The sequence below is a fragment of the Canis aureus genome, chromosome 15 (assembly GCF_053574225.1).
Source record: "Canis aureus isolate CA01 chromosome 15, VMU_Caureus_v.1.0, whole genome shotgun sequence".
Classification (NCBI taxonomy): Eukaryota; Metazoa; Chordata; class Mammalia; order Carnivora; family Canidae; genus Canis; species Canis aureus.
The window spans coordinates 2,823,324-2,840,685 of NC_135625.1; the positions used below are offsets into that span (position 1 = coordinate 2,823,324).

Here is a 17,362-nt window from a genome sequence, read left to right on the forward strand (position 1 = left end):
GGAATGTTCCGAAACGTCCTTTGACCCACCTAGCTCTCTCTTGCACTGTTTCCTGAACTTCATCGCTCAGAGCCCTGCTTCAGCACGTCAGCACTACTCCCACTGTCTAGTCTCAGGTGAACAGAGAATCTATGTGAGGTTTAACACGTTCTCAGGATTTTTGCTAATTTTTGTTACAGGCATAGCAAGCCTGTAAGAGCATCCAGCCCATATAATGATCCATCTTCTACTTTGTACTGAAGGAACGTGAATTCTGAGGGTTGCTCAGACAGCCAGCTTAGGGCTCTATTCCCAAGGCTGCAAGTATCCAGCCCCTCCTCCCCACAGGGACTCCTACGGAGCAGAATGAAATACTTGGAAGGAAGGCATGCAAATTTCTGTCCTTTTCAAATCAAGGGAGAATACAAATCGGCCATGTTATGAACTTGTGGGTTTCGTTTTTCTGGTTTGTGTAGAATTATTGTTTTTAAAAGAGTGGAAAAAATTAAGAACTTCAAAGCTCTTATAAGCTATTCACTTATTTTATATTTTAAAGATTTTTACTTTTATTTATTTATAAGAGAGAGTGGGGGAAGGTGCAGGAGCAGGCCGAGAGAGAGTGAGAAGCAGACTCCCCACTGAGCAGAGAGCTGATGGATCCCAGGGTCCTGAGATCATGACCTGAGCCAAAGGAAGACACTTAACTGACTTAAGCTAACCACATGCCACCAAGCTATTAATTTAAACACAAATTCCCAAATGTCACCTGTGGAATTATAATTGTACCAGGGTTCACGTTTAAATTACATTAATAAATAGATTCTGGGCCTTCCAGATTCAGAGGATGGATGAAATATCTAACCGAGAACATTTACCGCTTGATTTTAAGAGGAACTCCTGTTTTTTGAAGTTAATCATAGAATTGCATCAGGTGAATATATTAAGTTCATATTAGTGTTCCATGGGGAAATGAAAGAGAAATGATGTGAAGAAAAGAAGTCTTTCAGACCTGTACTGTATAGTTGGAGAAGCATGCAAATTTTGTTTTCTTGGGCACTTCAAAGATAACAAAAAGTCACTCCATTGCGGTGTGGAGGTCGTTGGTGTCACCTGCCAGCCGCCGGCTCCTGCGCCTGCTCTTCGGCTCCCTGCCCGCTCCAACCAACCATGCTCTCCGCCCTCGCCCGCCCTGCCAGCGCCGCTCTCCGCCGCAGCTTCAGCACCTCGGCCCAGAACAATGCTAAAGCAGCTGTGCTTGGGGCTTCCGGAGGAATTGGGCAGCCCCTTGCGCTGCTTCTCAAGAACAGCCCCTTAGCGAGCCGCCTGACCCTCTACGGTATTGCTCATACACCCGAGTGGCCGCAGATCTGAGCCACATCGAGACCAGAGCAACCGTGAAAGGCCACCTCGGACCTGAGCAGCTGCCGGATTGCCTCAAAGGCTGCGATGTGGTGGTTATTCCAGCCGGAGTCCCAAGAAAACCAGGCATGACACGGGATGACCTGTTCAACACCAATGCCTCAGTTGTGGCCACCCTGACTGCGGCCTGCGCCCAGCATTGCCCCGAGGCCATGATCTGCGTCATTTCAAATCCGGTCAACTCCACCATCCCAATTGCAACGGAGGTTTTAAGAAACACGGAGCTTACGACCCCAATAAAATCTTCGGGGTGACGACCCTGGACATTGTCAGGGCCAACACTTTCATTGCAAAACTAAAGGGTTTGGATCCCGCGCGAGTCAATGTTCCTGTCATTGGCGGTCATGCCGGGAAGACCATCGTCCCCCTGATGTCTCAGCGCACCCCCAAGGTGGACCTTCCCCAGGACCAGCTGACAGCCGTCACTGGGCGGATTCAGGAGGCCGGCACGGAGGTGGTGAAGGCCAAAGCTGGAGCAGGCTCTGCCACCCTGTCCATGGCATACGCTGGAGCCCGGTTTGTCTTCTCCCTTGTGGATGCAATGAATGGGAAGGAAGGAGTTGTCGAATGTTCCTTTGTTAAATCCCAGGAAGCAGGCTGTGCCTATTTCTCCACACCATTACTGCTGGGGAAAAAGGGCATCGAGAAGAATCTAGGCATTGGCAAGATCTCCCCTTTTGAAGAGAAGATGATAGCAGAAACCATCCCCGAGCTGAAGGCCTCCATCAAAAAGGGAGAGGAGTTTGTGAAGAACATGAAATGAAAGGGCAGCCAGCTAGCAGTCCGTTTCCCTAACTTATGAAGGCATCATGTCCCTGCAAAGCCATCTCCTGCCCTCATGTTTCCGTTGCGTTAACCACCAGAGTCATGTTAACGTCACCGCCCTTTCCAATCGCAAGTCCGTCAATGTGTGCATCAATAAAAGCAGGCTTCCATTTTCTTTTTCAAAAAAAAAAAAAAAAAAAAGTCACTCCATTGGCAAAAATGTATATGTTTCGATTAATAAACACTTACCTTTGCTACTGGTGGAGGATATTGGATAAGCAACGTTTGCTCAATGGTAGACCGCTCTCAACCTCACAGAATTTTTTATTCGGTAGGTCTGATTCTTATGATAACTCAAGTTTGGGGAATGCAGGCTTCAGTGGTTTCCAGGCACTGCAGATGTTGATCTGAGGTCAAGAATTTCCTATGCTGGAGTGATCATGAGCTCCCTGAGACCCTTGTTTGGGCTGGAGCATTCTGAAGTGTCTTAGTCTGCTCCAGCTGCTGTAACAAAATACCATGCACCCGGGGGAGGAAGGGAGCTTAGATCGCAGACATTTATTTTCTCACAGTTCTAGAGGCTGGAACATCTAAGATCATGGCACCGACAGACCTAATATCAGGTGAAGGCTGTCCCCTTGGGTTGTAGGCAACTAAATGCCTTCTCCTATGTCCTCATGTGACCTTTCTCCTACACAGGTGCACACACACAGAAAGAGGAAACTGGTCCTTGGTGTCTACTCTGATAAAGACTAATCCTATCAGACCAGGGCCCCACCCTTAGGACCTCTTTAACCTTCATTACTTCTTTAGAGGCTCATTTCCAAATACAGCTACACTGAGCTTCAGCATGTGGCTTTTGGACACAAACATTCCATTCATAACACCATGCTATCGGATGAGAAGAGAAACCTGAGGACACGCTTGTTTCACAAGAACCCCAGATGGCCGTCAAGGTCAGGCACTGGTGGGGATTCCCGGGGAGGGTAAATTGTGAGTTAGAGAGTCAGAAAAATTGATGCAAAGTCCAACTCAACATGGAGCCACCGAAGCCACTTGACCCAACCAACCTTAATATATCTTGGGGTGGTTTTAGTGTTTAAACAGCAAAATTAGTATAAGCCCTGTTTAATAAAAAGGGAAAACTCAACTGCTCAAAACAGCATCAGTACTGTACATCAGTAGTGGTCACAAGTATCCATTACTAGTGTCCATAAATCCTTTAAAATATGATGTGGAGATGACAGGAATACTTGTTGTAGAAACTCCAAGGCTCTCAGGATTAGCTGCTGTTAATTATACTTCGATCTGTACCAGTAGAAAAAGTCCACCTCCTTCCCCCAAAAGAACCAGACCAGTAACCAAGCTAGCTCTTTACGGAGCAAGCAGGAAGAATGCAGATCCATTTCAAATCTTACCCAAGAAGCAGATTTAGAGCCTTTTTAACCTCACTAGAAATAATTTACATTGTATTTCCGTGAGTTTTCTGTTCTCAAAAAGAAGCAATTTCAGTCACTGCTTTCCATACTCAGAAGGCAAATGGTATTTTGTGCCCTATTCTTTGTCACTGTGATTTCCAACAAAAGCTCTAGGAAGGAACATACTTGTGGGGTGGCTGCCATCGTGTCTTAGTTTGGTGGCTGCTTCCTCATTCTACTCATTCAATAGCTCAATAGCATTTAATGAGTGCCTATTATGTGTTGAGTTGTAGGAAATGGAACTGTCTGTAGAGACCACAGTCCCTGATCTGACACGTAGCTCACAGATTCAGGGAATCACCCGTGCACATAAACAGTAGTTATGCTGCGATGTCATAGGTGCCATGAGGCCGTGCAGACAAGTATCAAATGCTATGGGACCACTGAAGATGGGAAATGCTCTGCTTGAGGAAGGTGGGGAAGGTGTCAGAGAGGAGTTAATAACTGAGCTTGATTTAAAACAATGTCTAGAAAGATGAATTTAATGAAATACACAGTTTTATTGAAAACTTCATACAGTTATTCAAAATTGAGCAAGGGTAAAGTCAGTTAAATTCAAGTCTGGATGTACTCGCCGTAGACAAGATATCTTGAATGTGCAGGAGCTGAAGGAAGGGATGGTTTATCAATAGCAATAACAGAAACCAAATAAAAAGAGAACTACTTCTTCTTGGGGAGCTTGCCAGTTGTAAGCAGGCCGAGGCAGTCCCGGGGGGTAGGGGCTGGTACTGAGATGCCCTGACTCAATGTCATGTAAACGAGCAAAATGGGGTCTGCTCCACGAGGTTGTTTATTTCTTCACTGCAGGCTGACAACCGTTAGCTCCAAAGCCCACTAGCACCAAACTCAAAGTTTTACACGTTTGATTATTTTTTAAAATTGCCCAAAGTAGCACATTTTAAGCTATTTAGAGCCTGCTTCCTGCTTGCTTTGCACACCCTGCCAAACCTCACCCCACAGCTACCACCATCGATAGATAGGGCCTTGTTTTAAGACTCTGTTACGGGCTCAGATGTGTCCTTTCCAAATCCACCCCTATAAGTCTTAACTCCCAGTACCTCAAAATGTGTTTGCATCCGGAAGATCTTTAGAGAAGTAATTAAGTGAAAAGGCGTAGGACCGACTGATAGGATTTGTATCCTTCTAAAGAAATTTGGACAGAGACACCAGCACAAAGGCCATGTGGAGACACAGAGAGAAGAAGGTCAGAGATCTGAGGACAGAGATCTCAGGAGGAGCCATCCCTGCCAGCACCTTCATCCCAGACGTCCAGCCTGCAACTGTGAGAAATACATTTCTTCTGTGTCACCCTAGTCGGTGGGACTTTGCCATGGCAGCCAGAGCAGACTAATGCTGACCCCAAGCTGCTGCTGCCCCTAGGAAGCCCTCTGGTCCAGAGGCTCCTCCAAGTGCTGCTGCATGAGGTCTTATGAGATAACCCCCCACCCCCCGCACCATGACCTCACCTGACAAATCCCCCAGCCCATCTACCCCTTCCCCATGAACCCCTTGCACTGCCTCCCATTCTGGGTAGTGGTTCTGTAGCCTCTGCAGGAAGCCTCTGGATGGTCCCATGATGCCAAGGACATTCCCTCTCATGCAACCCTGCCCATGAGTCAGTATGCAATACCTGCTGTGTTTTGGGCGCTTCTGCTGGGTGTATCTTTCTCTCTGACTAGCCCCGATCCCTCCACTCCCCACACATTCTCTCTACTCTTTGTGAATTCTTGTCTCTCCACCAACAAGGTACCGTTGCATTTGGATAAATTCATGCAAATATGTTGGTGATCAACCCAGGGAGTATTTATTAACTACATTTATGTTGGTTATTTTCAGCAAGATAGAGCAAAATTCTTGCCTTTGCCATAGCTACAGGGTGAATACAAATGTAACATTTTTATATGAACATGAATCTCATGACTCAAGAGTTATTAATTCAGTATGCTATTGCTTTTCACTACGAAAAATGAAAACCAAAGATAAGGATGCAGGGTATTCGGATGTAGTCCAAGATTTGAAAGATTAATTATTCAGATCTCTGTTTTTTCTGAATTGTATTGTGAATGCAGAAATTAAGATTATGCTTTCACTTTCCCATATAGGAGGCTGTCTAAAAGAAATAAAAAAATAAACGACATATAAATCATAGAAAATGATTCATATAAGAAAGCATCTAGTTTGTGAGGCATAATGAACATTATGATCAGGTTCTATAGATGAATTATGGAATCGGCTATGGCATAATTTTAGATGGATGTAATAACGGACACTGCAAATCCTTTAAATGTCAAGCAAGACCTGGTTTTGAATTATCAGTTTCATCAAACCTACTGTCAGTGTAACCACAGGCTATATTGTTAAGCCCCCATAGTGCTCATCTCTCACCCCCATAATGAGAACACAGTACACTATTTCACGGAGCTGAGACAATTTGGTTGGAGACATAGGTAATGCTTCCAAAACAATAACTGTGGCACAATAAGAGCTTAATAAATATTGACTTCTAACTCCCTTCCCTCTTTTATCCTAAAGCATGTTCATTTTGCAGAGAGTCGATAGCAAATATTTATAATATATTTAGCATGCGGGAGACTTTAAATACCTAAGGGGATAATATGTTATTCAAACTGGATAAATTGGAATGAATATATTTTAGGAATAAAACTTTCAATGTACAAATACCTATCCTTAAAAGACCACTTTATACAACACAAAGGACATCTCAATGCCTCAAGGAGTTGCCTAGCAAAACCAAAGTGAAACGGACACCATAAAAAAAAAATCTGGTTCTAAAGTGAGTATATAAAAATATATATTCAACAACAGTTAAATGAAAAAAAAACATATATTTCCTGGTACATACAATTTGCATTGTGTAGGGGGCTTATTTGCATCCTAAGAGTATATATGACACTTGTATGTTGCGATGCATTTCAAGTACCTTCTGTAAAATCCCAGTCCTATTCTATGCACTATTGACTTTCATTAAACTAATACATAAGCTGTTTCAGAAAGGAAAATATTGCATCGCTCACTGCAAGCCTTATTAGGATTTTTAAACATCTAAAATCATACAAAACTCTGGTGAAAACATTCAGAATTACAGTATTATGTTTTTACTGGAAATATAACTTGCCACAAGACAAGAAGACAGAGTATGACACTAATGGTATTCATGCGGGTTGACTCAATACATCATGTTGTCATAAGTCTGGCATTTTCATTTCTCACTCCCACAGACACAAAATAGCAGCATCCAATGCCCTGTAAGAGCAGTGAATAGTGGTGGCAAGAAACACGAAAACTTAAGTCTTTAGAACAAAGGACACTCTTCATAAAGCAATTTGGGTTTCTCTAAAATTATGAGGACTGCATAAAAAACTATATCACACACTAATTTTTTGAATCTGCGAGGGAAGCAAATAAAAGGCAGATGGCCTTTCCTGAGGCAAAAACATACCATTGATACTTTATTACATCAAAATAAAATCTAAGTATATTATAAAAAATAAGTGGGCGTGGCCTAAAGATAAAGTCATTATTCTTTAAAAGTCTCCATGTAAATATTCCTAAGATCCAATAACAAAGGAGCCGAAGAATTTATTAACCAAATAATCACATTATTCATTTGTTTATTAGCGAGAAACACCCCACTCTCTCTTTGCCTCACTACAATCCAGTTGTTGTCGTTGTTGTTGTTTTTTTTTTGTTTTGTTTTTTTGTCTACATTCCCTATGACTACTTTTTCCTCATTTTTCTGAACACCAAGAATCCATACAGACCAATTTATCTATGCTGGCTCTCCTCATCCTATTGTTATCTATCAAAGAACTCTATAACCTCAATAATGGTTGATACTTTGTAATGTTAATGCATTAAATAATTTACCTCTTAAAAATTTGGGTTCCCCCAATAAATTATCTGCTCTTTGAAGGATAGGAATGAGCTTGTTTTGCTACTCCATGAACACTCGGTGTCAAATGCGTACACAAAAATTAATACATGTGTAGTAAGTCCATAATAGTTAATATAGCATGTCACGTGACCACAGGAAAGGGAATGGTTCCTTGTTTTTTAGAACCAAGGATAGCTCCACGGTATGACATACAGTTGACGAGGTTTCACAGGAGGGAATTCTCTAGATTTGGATCATGGGGAAAAGAATTCCAGGCACCTTTGTGTTCTCTCCCAATATATATTCATTTTCTTCCCCATGCATGATTTTCATCCTACCAAAGATTATCACAAAACAGTATAAAGAATGCCCAGAAAGAAACTAGAATGCATTCTCTACTTCTTCAACACTCAAAATTCTTTGTAGATAAGTCCAAACAAATCACATTATGACATGATGTTCTGGTTTATATTGTTACCTTCATCTGAAAGAGCAAACATGGTAGGGCTAAAATCATTTAGCTCACCCCTGTTTCCATATTCATAAAAATGCGAGTATGATAGCAGAGAGATCATGATTGTCGTTCTTATCTTACCCATGCTTTTGAATTTCACATGAGAATATCCGAAAAATAAGTCTCACAAGAATTCAGTTCCATACAACTCTCCTGTAGAGCATTTGCTGTAGATAACTGTCAATGAATTTGGTATTTCATTTTTCACCCCAGAGAAAGATATTTTTCCAAGTAACACTGACTAGACAGAGAAACATCAAGCCTTAATGGATATGCATTGTCAGTGGGCAAATAATCTGGGTTTTAGTCCGTCACGGGAGGATAAAATAAGCCACAATCATTAACACAGGTGGAGCTACGAAGTAGGGACTCCTACAACTTGACAGGATCTTTCCTGAGAGGTCACTCGGTCCTTCCTTTTTGTGATAGACCTTCATCTGAATGGTCATGCTTTGGAGACAAAGACCCTTCTGAAACTCAGGAGAGTCTGGTTTACTTGTAACGATATACACTGCTGGTAGGTGTGAGTCAGAACCCTGGAGATATTTGGACCCCCTTCTCCAGTAGTTCTACAGTTACTGGAGATTTCCTTCAGGTAATTCTGTCTGAGGCCAAGGGGCCCTGTGGCCGGGAGGCTTTAGAAACCCCCACCCCCACCCCAGAGTCTACATCATTCCCCTAACTCACACTACATGAACATGACACCTAAGGAAATAGAGCAAGCAGGGAGCAAATGAAGCTCCAACTTAACTACTGCAAACACTTCCTCACTTCATGTGCGGCCTCAGGTCCCAGGCCCGGACCGTCCTACCTAGAGCTGCCCCTGCAAAGAGGGAAAGCTCAGGTGTAACAGTGAGAGTCTCTGACACCTGATTTTCAGACAAGATCCTGCCAATTCCCAGATTCTATCCTGATGGCGGCACCAAACCACAAACAAATATCACTTCTTCAGAGCAGGTACAGCTTTTAGTTTGATTTCCCCAAAATGCCAGTCTCATCTTTTCCCTTAGGAGGGTGGATTTTCTAACACAAGCACCACGAACCCAAGCTATGGGAGTAGAATTTATCAGAACATAAGAAGTGACTTCCTAGAATTAATGATATCTGAGATTGGAATGGCTTTTCTCATGAAGTCCTGCCAGGGTGGATGTTCAGAGTTTCCTTAAACAGTTACTTTATTATTATTATTATTATTAGTTTTAGTTTTAGTTTTATTTTGTAAAGATAAGTTGGAATACAGTGAGTATAGCATCTTCTAATTTTCCCTAAGAAACCGTTTGTGCCCATCTCAGCCTCCATTAGCCCCTTGTGCCCACATGGGGCGTAGTTTCTGGTGACCTCTCACACAACTGCTGCCGGGTTCCTGATGGATTCTGATCCCCTGATGCTCTTAAGTGGAAGAACTTCTCATGGTCCACAATCCACGTTATGATGGACTATGCCCTGGTCACATTCAGAGCATTACTTGTGAGTGAACTGGGTCCTCCCGTGTGTTTCTGGGAAGTTACCATAGCAACTCCTGCACCCTTTCCTGTGGAGACGCCAATCTTCATTTTCCCCATCCCCTTCCACTCTCAAGTCTGCCAGTGAGGTCATCCCAGTTCTTTCTCCCATTTCCCGTCTCTCACTCCAAAGGGAAATTCCACACTGTCAATTAAAAACCGTGACTCTGATATTCATGGTAAGTCAGGTTGGTTGTGGGCTGCTTTACATCTTGAGCGTGATACCATTTCCACCAATTAGTTAAGCCTTTGCAGACCTCCTGGGGAACAAAGGAGTCAAGGAAGAACACATGATGGTCCCTAAGTTCAAAGTTTACAACCAAGAAAAAGCCCTAGGAGCCCTGGCTGGGGCTGGGTGATGGTCAGGTGGGGTGGTTAGGGAAGCAGATTTGCAAACTCAGTCATGGCACACAGGCCCTCTTATTCATATGTTTCAATGAGAAATTAAGTTGATTTTTTTTCTCCTTTTTTCAACCTTCTAACTGCACATGACTCTAGACCCCTTAAAATTGTGACTAACTGAATTTTCAATTTTATCCAACTATAATCCATGTATATGTAAATTTTACAACTAATATTTGATTCAGGGTTTAGAAAACTTTGGAAAAGCATGTTTGGAACAACATGAATTATGTGCATCAAATCTTTCAATTTAATTGTTTTGTGGATTTTAAATATCAATCACATATTTCCACTGAAAATTGTAGATTGCATTGAAACATGTTGTCCATTTATGTAAAGTACACACCAGATTTCGACAAGCTCTTCAGAAAGAAAGAATACAAAATATCTCATTATTGATTATGTGTTGAAATGACGTTTTGTGCACATTTGGGCTAAATAAATTATTAAATTAATCACATCTATTTCATGTTTCTCTAAGTGTGGCTTATTTTTATTTCACATCATTTTATTTTGTTTTACATATGTGGCTCTCACTATATTTCTCTTGAGCAGAGAGCACTGCTTTACCTATGTCACACAGATTTATAATCAGAAGGTCTGTGGCAGCTACTCGATAGCTCCTCTGTCCTCTGAAATTATTTTGTTATTTATGCTCTATGTCTTTCCACAAAGGCCATCTATGGAAGCAACTTAACAGAGTTAAATAAATATGCACATTTTAAAAAACTTGTCATCGGAGCACCTAGGTGGCTCAGTCAGTTAAGCATCTACCTTCAGCTCGGGTCATGATCTCAGGGTCCTGGGATCAAGCCCCACATCTAGCTACCTGGTCAGTGGGGAGTCTGCTTCTCCCCCTCCCTCTGCCTGCTGCTCCCCCTGCTTGTGCTCTCTCTTTCTCAAATAAATAAAATCTTCAAAATAAAATAAATGTTATTTCTATACTTAAGTGTTAAAATGTAACAAAAAGAATATGAACTGTGGTTATGAGGTCAGGAGGTCAAAAATACAGCTGGGAAGAGAAGATGGGATTTCCTTCTAGAAGAGGGAAGTCAGGAAGTGGGAAAATGAGTTGGGATTACTGAAAGAACAAGGAGTGGTGCTGAAATAGGGAGGAAAAAGAAAGATTAAAGATTAATATAGCATGCATTATTTGTATTTTATACAAATGGTATACCTCTTGCATTTGTATGGTATTCCTGAGAAATTTGCATTTATATAAGAAAATTCTACTTCAAAGATTTCATTGATGAATATTTCCTTCTTGTCTAATACAGAAATGATAAATGATATAAATGTGATATAGAAATGTTTCTCATTCCATTCCATCTAATAGATATAAATAAAGAGAAGATAAGATAATTCCAAGATAATATTATCTAGGATAAATGAGGCCCTCAGGTCTTATTGTAAAGAAAAATTGTCCATTGAATTATTCTTGTCTGGTACAAGCCAAACATCTTGATAGGCATCATTTATAAGAATGAAAATCTGGGTGAGGGAGGAAGGCAGGGGACAAGAGGGTGGGGGGGATGGGGGAGGAAACAAGGGGAGAAATAGTAACAAACACTGAGTATTTGCAAGGTTCAGGGCACAGCTTCCAGTGTTCTCCATGTACTTCACCACCACCCTACAAAGTAGGGGATCATTATTATCCTCTATTTTCTCATAAGACAACTGCAAATGGAAAAGTTAAGGACTTACCCCAAAGTCACACAAGAACTAAGTAAAAGGGAGGACCTGATTTGATTGTAAAATGTACAGATATTCATCAACTCTGCAGAGCTTCAAAACTCATAGATAGAAAGCCTGAAAACTCTAGGTGGAAAACAGCAGGCCAATATAATTTTCACTATGCATATTTAAGAAAAAACATATTTATTTGAGACGCAGAGAGAACACAAGTGGAGGGAAAGGGACAGAGGAAGAGGGAGAAGCAGACTTCTCGTTGAGCAGGGAATCCCATGTGCATTGATCTCAGGACCTGACCTGAACCAACTGAGCCACTCAGGTGCCCTTCATTAGACATCTTTTGATGTTTTTCATAATGGTGGTGATCCTTCCACTTATTAATTCAAAATATGAACTAAAAATGACTGTCATATTTATGATCTCATGTGAGCATTGAAGATCTAAACAAACATACCATCAATGCTTATACTTAATTGTACCTGTTTTTTCATGGTATCCATTTTTTCTTAAAAAAAAAAAAAGGAAAAAAAAGGACAGATTTAGCTTAAGCTTCTTCTTCATCAAAGTTAGTTTCTGTTGTAATTGTTTCTTTATTCTAGCTGATAGTCCCTATTTTTATACTATGTATACTGGTTGCCAAGGCATAAAAACTTATTTTAAAAAAGTATATAAAAGTATCTGTTATAGGAGGAGTGCTGGCTGGCATTTGCTAGTTCTCACTCACACACAGGCATGCACAAAGAAAGAATGTGTAAAATTAGTTATCTGAAAGAACAGAAGAATGGCATGCTGAAAGAAATGAAGTCAGAAATCTGGATTCCCGCCGTCTTCCTGAAGGTGGCTGCATGATGGCAGCCTCAGAGATTTGCTTAGAAAATGAGCTGATGATCCCTTCTTCTCCTACCCACTCACTGGGTTCTCATGAGTTATAAATAAAATAATGCATATTGAAATGGTTTACACAAAGCAACATTTTAGAAACACCACGTTAGCATTATGTTATTCCTTCCATTATGTTATTCCTAGGACCATCTTCCCCTCCGCAGTATGTCTTTGGTCTTTAAAATGTGATTCTTCTCAGTCTCACAGTCCTGTGATTCAGAGTCTTTTGTGGTCACTGGAAGGGTGAGGGTTGGGGGACGGGGTCACTGGGTGATAGGCATTAAGGAGGGCACGTGATGGAATGAGCACTGGGTGTGATGTAAGATGGATGAATCACTGACCACTACTTTGAAACTAATAATACACTATAGGCTAATTAATTAAACTTAAATAAAATTTAAAAATAAAATAAAAAGTGATTATTCTGAAACCAGTCACAACATCAGTTTCTAATTCAGGTTGGCCCTCGGTGCTCCAGGAAAGCCTGAAGTTTCCTCAGCTAGCACTTCTTCCTCCCTCCTCAAGTGGATGCATAATGGTGTTGGATTACCGACCTCCAGCACTAAATGTAGTTCCTGGTATGGTTAATCCCCTTGCATGTTTTTAGAATGAATGATATTTTCAATAAATATCTCCCATGCGTTGAATTGGAAAGAGAAATCCAATCCCATGCATCTATCTTTTGTCATGTAAAGAAGCCAGATTCCATGAAGTGGTTACAGAAAAATTTTAAAAAGATGTATCAAACATGGAAATGTATGCACTCAAGAAGCAATTTTGGCAACACAGAAACTAAAATTTTCATTAAGCACAAACATATTGTGTTGACTTCCTGCTGCATAAAAGGCACTATTCTCTGCTAAGAACTGGAAGATAGCAAAGGGAAGATGTATCCCATTTTCAAAAAGTGTAGTAGAAAGTACATTCTAGTGTTCAGTCAATTATTTCTGCACAGAAAATGGATGATGTTTGTGATTGGAAATGACACTAATAAAGCCCCCCAAGCCTAGGATGGGGCAACACAGATGATAGCACATCTGTGAACCTGTCAGCTTGGTGACACATTTCATCAGTGCTTAGTAGTTTTTTTTTTTCTTTAATACTATACAGTAAAATATGTGCCATCTACAAAACATCCACTGTCGTTGAAACATATACCTGTCTCAGAGGCAATATGCAAATAGACTCACTGCTTTTTAAACCAAATATGATAGTTGACTGAAAACGCTCCAAACTAAATTATTGTACGTCATTCCATTGGTACCTTACTTCAAAAAGTATCCAGCAAATAACAGTGAGTCAAAACATGCTGTGCTTTTACAATTCTCAACAATAAATTTTTCCACAATATATAAAAATTTAATAAATAAAAATTGTGTAAGATACATAATGCAAATAACATGATTGATTAAAAAATAACTAACTCTGCTCTTTCAACGCTACTATGAGTTCTAAGTATTCAAACAGTAAAAATTAGCATCACCATTTTTGAAACCATGTTATCATCAAACAAGGGTAAATGGAATCTTAGAACAACTTGAGAGGTTTGAGGGTTTGTTTGAGGGTTTGTTTGTTTGTTTGAGGGTTTGTTTGTTTGTTTGAGGGTTTGTTTGTTTGTTTGTTTGAGGGTTTGTTTGTTTGAGGGTTTGAGGGTTTGAGGGTTTGTTGTTTGTTTTTTAGCTTGAATTGAGACATTCAATGTCTTCTGTAAAGATGCCAATTAAACTGCAAGTCAAATACATCAAGTTCTCTACAAAATAGCATAAGTCAAGTGCTAAATTTTCAATCAATTCCAAAATAATTCTGTGAGAGAAGTGACCAAGAAAAAAAAAAAAGTGAGAGAGAGAAAAAACAGATTTCAGAATTGACTCTCGAAGAAAAGCATCATGCACTGGAAGAGAGAAAGAAGGGAAAGGCATGTGGTGGGGGCAGCAGGCAGCTGTGACCTCACACTAAGAAGAATGCCACCCATCACTTCACCTCGAGCTTCTGAAGAACAGGAGAGCTTTCTCTCACCTTCCGTGGTGACGTATTAGACATCAGAACAATCTCATAATGATGTGTCCTCAGAACAAAGTCGCCTCATTGATTTAGTAGAATATTAACTCTTCTCCAAACAAGAATGTTTAAAATAAATCATAGCAAACATGTTTGTAACTAGAAATTTTAATCGATGGATGCATAAATGAAAGAAATGCTGAGCATCTTCTGGCAAGTCAGGTTGTCATCCCGTCATCACATTTTGGTAGTAATGAGTTCAAACGGGAAATGAGCTGACATTTCACACAGGTGGCCCTGAAGGCATGCATGAGATTTGCTGGGCTTTCACTATGATTCCTCGAATCCAGGCCCTGTCATGCACCTCAAATCACTTGTGAAATAGTCTTCATGGAATCAGCAGCCACCCTGGCTGCTGCCTTTGCTATTACTCATAAGAGTACCTGGGAGCTCTTGCTTTGTTCAACAAGAGAGAGGTAGGTGGGGACTACATCTTTGTGCTAGACTATTCTTTGTCTTTGGGATGTACTTTACAAACATAATTATTTGCAAAATGAGAGCAGCTAAATGGGAACAAACTCACAAAAGAAAAAAATGTGGTGTTAAGAGATTACATTTGTGATTTTTGAATATCAACTTTATAATTTTGAGTACTCTCTCATGTACTTGTTCTATGATAATGGTAGGATAGCATGAGAGATTTAAAAAAATTAAAGCATATTTCGTAAGCACCAAGCTATGCCTAATATGACACTTTCTGTTTAATGTTGGAAATACTTTTGCAAAATAATGGAGTAATAATGGAAATACTTTTGCAAAATAACGTTCATAGACTGCTATCGTGAACAGTGGGATCTCCTTAGTAGAGGAACTACATCTTACTTGTTTTTGCCCAGTACCAAATGCCTAGTACTTAATAATCACACAATGAATGCTTGACAAATTTTTTTGCAATAATTTTTGTACAAACAAGAATACACATTTGTGAAAAAGTGGTGACGAGTAAAATAATCAAAATATTTTGTGTTCTATTGGGAAAGCAATTGACACAAATATTGATAGGCACCTGTCATGTCTGTTTCATCGACTTAACTTCAGTCTTAGGAATAAAAACACAACTTTCTGAGCCTCATCCAGCAACAACATTCTAAAGTAATAGGAAACCAGAAAGAGTCGGTTTATTATAATAGTCTCAATTGAAGTAGTCTTAATAAAATGCTTAAATCTGCTTTAAAATTTTATAAATAACAGGTTTTGTTACAAGAATAAACATGGATTTTCTATCAAATTACTATAACCCTAGAGAATAAATTTGAGGAAAAATTTATCTTTCCCAAAGACATAGGACAAGTGGACCTGTTCTGGAAGATGACTAGAATCCATCAAAGCTTAGTTCAGTTTAGACCATTTTGGTTTTTTAGAGAGTGGCCTCTAGCCCAGCTGTTGACATCATCTATCCACTTACTCTTGCCTACAAAGTCTTCCTAAGAGCTGCTGAGCTGGAAAATCTCACATTTGTCTTTGCCTTCCCTTGTGTGTCTGGAGATATGCCAGAAGCTTTTCAGAATAACATAACTTGCTTTCACTTTAGATCTTTTCCCAAAAAAGATCAGTTACCTGATGACTTGAGCACATGCACAGTTCTTACTAGATGCTTCTCAAAAGAGAATTAGCCCTTTTAACCATTTCAGTTATTATGATTTTATGAAACATTAGTATCAGGATTTTTTTTGCCTAATGTTTATAAACAAAAATGAACTTTACAAGAAAGCATCCATTATTTTGTTATATGAGTCTTCTCCTGCCATTTTATCTAAAACAATAAAATCTGACTGGAAATTTCTATCTGTTTTTATACTGCCAACTTAGGTCTTTTCCCCGAATATACTATTAGGCCATCCAATAGCCTCTAACCACCCTTCCAGCAGATTCTGTTTGCACAGTTGGTGAGTTGTCAGTGTCAAGATATAAAGAATGGATATCACTTTTCCAATACACAGATTATCTGTAGCAGCAGGTGTTTGGAGAGATAAGTTGTCCTTCATACAAAGATGCGTTTTTTTTCTTAAGAAGTTGGTAGGGTCTCATATTGCAGAATAGATCCAAGAACAGCAGATAAAATGTGAATACCAGGTGTGTAGTATCATGTGGAAATTTATAAAATATGCTATTTATCTCTAGGTACATTGATAAAGAAATTTTTCATATTAATGTCTTTGGACACACCTAGATCATGGCTAATCTTCCTGCTGATGAGTTCTGGACAGTCAGAAGGTGGAAAGATTAATCTGTTGTCTTAGTTTGTGTCTTTTTGATCCCATGAGCTCTTCTTGCCATAAAAGCAGAGCCTACAGGGAAGAGAAGGCAACCTAAAGTATGTGCTTGCTTTCTGATGTGCAGTGACCTTGGCCACGTCCGCCCATGCTATCCTAGTATTCTTGAATCTCCACTGTTGGCATGGGACCAAGTAAATGCTTTGGGACACATGCACAGAAGCCCAGAGATTTCCCCACTACATTTGGTAACAGGGTTCAAATTGTTTAACATTTTATATCCTGGTTCTGACTGTCACCCTCTTGAAAATGATTTCTAAATCACACCATAGGGCTGGTCAATGTCCTTGTTTTGACTTTATTTCCTCATGGATAAAAATCCATGGATTATACCCATTGCCAGTTCATGGATCTTGTAACCAAACTGATATTCCATCCTCAATGATGAGATAAAGCCCAAACATGCATAGCTCATCAAGTCTACTGCATCCCTACCTTTTTGGAAAGAGATCTATGAATTGCAACAACAAAAGTTATTTTTATAAGACTAGAGAAAGTGAGAT

At 40.0% G+C, this 17,362-nt stretch overlaps 1 protein-coding gene and 1 pseudogene across 2 annotated transcripts in view; one reads left to right on the forward strand and one right to left on the reverse strand.

Moving 5' to 3' along the window:
- CSMD1 (CUB and Sushi multiple domains 1) overlaps nucleotides 1–17,362 on the reverse strand; it is a 1,870,054-nt gene that overhangs the window by 1,408,987 nt on the left and 443,705 nt on the right. The gene's annotated exons all lie outside the window — the stretch shown is intronic.
- Nucleotides 1,066–2,358, forward strand: LOC144283908 (malate dehydrogenase, mitochondrial pseudogene; annotated as a pseudogene).